This window comes from Cervus canadensis, chromosome 14 (genome assembly GCF_019320065.1).
Source record: "Cervus canadensis isolate Bull #8, Minnesota chromosome 14, ASM1932006v1, whole genome shotgun sequence".
Classification (NCBI taxonomy): Eukaryota; Metazoa; Chordata; class Mammalia; order Artiodactyla; family Cervidae; genus Cervus; species Cervus canadensis.
Genome location: NC_057399.1, coordinates 53,632,788 through 53,637,152, shown reverse-complemented (window position 1 = coordinate 53,637,152; position 4,365 = coordinate 53,632,788).

The following is a 4,365-nucleotide window of genomic DNA, read 5'->3' as shown; positions in this document are numbered from 1 at the left end:
TCTGGGACTTAAAACTTGCCCTTGGGTTTGCTGGACACATTATAATCAGTAATAATCACATGGCAATGATATTTTCATTAGATATGCTCCGATAGAGATAATATCATTCTACATTTAAGGCATGTGATATAGCAGTGTTTACTCATTGGTTTGCAACTGAATTTAAAATCAACCAGTTTTCCTTTCCCGGTAAGCGGCCTGAGCTGACCCCTAAAAATGGTGCGCTATTCACTCGACCCAGAAAACCCCACAAAATCATGCAAATCAAGAGGTTGAAATCTTCGTGTTCACTTTAAGAATACTCATGAAACTGCCCAGGCCATAAAGGGTATGCATAGTCGAAAAGCCACCAAGTATCTGAAGGATGTCACTTTAAAGAAGCAATGTGTGCCATTCCATCCTTACAATGGTGGAGTTGGTAGGTGTGCACAGGCCAAACAGTGGGGCTGGACGCAGGGTCGGTGGCCCAAAAAGAGTGCTGAATTTTTACTACACATGCTCAAAAATGCAGAGACTAATGCTGAGCTTAAGGGCTTAGATGTAGATTCTCTGGTCATTGAGCACATCCAAGTGAACAAAGCCCCCAAGATGCGGTGCAGGACTTAGACAGAGCTCATGGTCGGATCAACCCCTACATGAGCTCTCCCTGCCACATTGAGATGATCCTTACTGAAAAAGAACAGATTGTTCCTAAACCAGAAGAGGAGGTTGCACAGAAGAAAAAGATATCCCAGAGGAAACTGAAGAAACAAAACCTTACGGCCCGGGAATAAATGCCACAGAAAATAAATGCAAATAAAAGTAAAAAAAATAAAATAAAATCAACCAGTTGAGCAGCATTGCAAAGAACAGACAAATTTAAGTAAACTGAACAGCATTCATCAAGCAATTACCTTATGCTCATTCCTAAGAGTATCACTATTCCCATGGGGAAAGTACTGCTAGTAATCTTACTTTTACAGGTGAAGATGCTGAAAAAGATCAAGTAAACCTTTATTTGACAAGTCCGTAGTAATAAAACAAGAAAACTATATTTAATAAATTGGCAAAACTGGATATCAGTATGGAGAAAAATCTCAATTTGGAGTAGCCACTTTGCTTGATCATAATAGCTACTGTGATGGTTGGTAGTGGTATGTAATGTTGATACATAGATACAGGTTGATATACAGATACAGGTTGATACTGAAAAAGCTGGTCTGAAACAAGCTCTCAAGTCACATTACTTTCATTCTTGTGTCTTCATAGGGACTAATAAATTCAAGAAATATTTGCTCACATCTACATTATTCAAATTTTCAGTAGTAAAAGCAACCAAGATACAGTGTAATATATATAGCAAGAGTGCTGGCTTTGGAGTTAAAAATCCATATAGTTCAATGACTTTTCCACCACTTACTAATAAGTTAGGGCAAGCTGCTTAAACTAAGTCCCAGTTTACACATCTCTACATTGAGATTTCATAGAATAGAATAATAAGGTATTTGTGTAAAAGCCTAGTAAAATATCTGCTATGTATAATGTGTTGACCAAGCATTCCTTTCAAAGATAACCAAGCAAGCCTACTATCTTCCTAACAATGAAAGTGACTGCTATATACAAAGAATATTCAAAAGGTAAAGAAAAATATTAGATTTTATTGCTATAGGGAGAGAATGTGCCCACGTAGTTGGTGGTGGGGATGGGGGGTGTTGTCCTGATGATATTTTAATAAAAGCAGTTGGTTGGAACTCGAAACACAAATATCCTTATGCTTCTTTATAATACCACAGAAACTCACCATGAAATACAAAGGTCTATCTGTTAGAATATAAAAATAAGTGGCAGTTCAGTGGTTGAGACTCTGTGTTTCCCCTGCAGGGGACAGGGGTTGAGTGGTTGGAGAACTAAGATTCTGCATTCCACACAGCATGGCCAAAAAAAAATTATTTTTTAACTCCACAACTATCCATTCTACAGCTGTGGCACTGAATAGTGACTCATTTGATATCAAATCAGCTGTGAAAATATCTCTTCTAATAACTATCAAAGAAATATTGTGACTGACCCAACATTTCATTCGGCTTTTTCTGCAACATCTTATGGAAAAACACTAACTTTTTGGTCAACCTCACACAAGGAAAGGGGATGTCTAGAAAGAAGGTAAGGTGGTTGGATGCCATCACTGACTCAATGGACATGAGTTTGAGCAAACTCCGGGAGATAGTGAAGGACCCGGAAGCCTGGCATGCTGCAGTCCATGGGGTCGCAAAGAGTCGCTCAAAGAGTCGCAAAGAGTCGCTGAGTGACTGAACAAGAAGAAAGTATGCATATAAATTAACTATACCCACAGTAATACTGCACAGAAAACAATTACAAAAATTATCAGCATTAATTTAGCCAGGAGTTTGGGGTTTGGCTGATCCTGGGTAGGCTCATTCATGACTCTGCCCTAGCCTGGACCTCACAGCTTAGCTGGGACAGCTGAGCTCTGCTTGTCTCACCTTTCTCCTGGGACCAATGGGCTAGTCTGGTGATGGTGGAAGTACATGCATGACCATCCTAACGGCCCAAGCTTTTGTTGAGATTCTGGTGCCCATCTGCTTAACATTCCCTTAGCTTAAGTGAGTCATACAGCTGATTCCACTCTGCTTGTCTCTAGTTGTGGAAGAAGGACACTATCAAATTACATGGAAAAAGGCATAACTACAGACAGAGGTGAAGACCTGGAGCCATGAATGCAGTTTACCACAGTGGTGATACAGAAAGAAGCTCTGTGTGGATCCACCACTTCTCAATAGAATTTGACAAGCATGGAGTCTCTAGCATGTGTCAGATACTGTATTATATGTTGAGACTACAAAGATATGTAATACTTGGCTTTTGTTTATGAGAACTAACAATATTTTGAAGAAGATACTGAGCAAGAGCCTGCAGTAGTGAGTTTTGGTTGCTCGTAGGGAAAACAGTGGATTACAAAGGAAGAAGCTGCTAATCTTAGCAGGATTCAGAATGGAAACACGGATTCTTTATTGTCTCAGCTACCTGGCAGATGAAAGACAGGCTTCCCAGGTGGTGCCAGTGGTAAAGAACCCGCCTGCCAATTCAGGAGATGCAAGAGACGCGGGTTTGATCCCTGGGTTGGGAAGATTCCCTGGAGGAGGAAATGAAAACCTGCTCTCCAGTATTCTTGCCTGGAAAAATTCATGGACAGAGGAGCGTGGTGGGCTACAGTCCGTGGGGCTGCTGGGAGTCAGACATGATTGAGCAACTAAGCACACGTAAGATAGAGCAAATTTCTCACCTAGTGAATCTTTATAAAATTCCAGAGAAGTACTGATTGCCCCCAGCACTAACGCATCCTATCCCCAGACATCCACTGTGATTCATGCTTACTGAGTTGCTGAAGAGTAGTTACAAAAATGCATATAAATCCCACTCTCTGTCCACCCTACCATGTATTTGTCTTCGGGCAGAAAAACAGTCCTGTGTTTGCTCACAGAGCTTTAAGTTCATAACAATATTTAGTGCTGGGCCTCTTAACTTCTGTAATATTGGGTTGAACCATATGAAACTGCCAACATACAATCAGTTTTGACCTACAACATAGGCAATTCCATCATGAGGCAGGAGATAGATGGGCTCCAGGCTAGACATTCACAACTAGCTTCTTGTTTCCATTTCCTGAGGAAGGAAGCAGGTGAGCTCCAGGCTAGATATTTATAATGAGCCTCCTGCTTGCACTTCGAAGTAGAAATAACAACAGAAACAGGGTAAATAGCCAGATTTTGCCTCTTGAAGACATTTTAAGATAACAGTCAAGGCAGGAACAGAGGAGGGCTAAATCCTGTTTGAGTAAAAGATCAAGAGATCATACATTTCCCATCTTTGGAGCAAGGGAGACTTCACACATGCACAGAAAATCTCCCTGGGGTCAAAACGGAGGGGATGACACCCAAGAACAGGTGATAGCAAGGGCTCCACCATAGCCGATTAACAATGTTGTCATAGTTTCCGGTGAACAGCAAAGGGACTCAGCCATACATACACATGTATCCATACGGGCATGTGTGCTCAATCGCTTCACTTGTGTCTGACTCTTTGTGACTTCACAGACTGTAGCCTGACAGGCTCCTCAGTTCATGGGATTCTCCAGGTAAGAACACTGGAATGGATTGCCATGCCCTCCTCCAGGGGATCTTCCTGACCCAGGGATCGAACCCACATCTCCTATATTTCCTGCATTGCAGGCAGATTCTTTAACTGGTGAGCCACCGGAGAAGCCCATAAAAATATCCATTTCCCCCCAAACTCCCAGGATGTCACTTGTTGAGCAGAGTTTCACGGGTTATAGGTCTTTGTCAGTTATCCATTTTAACAATAGCA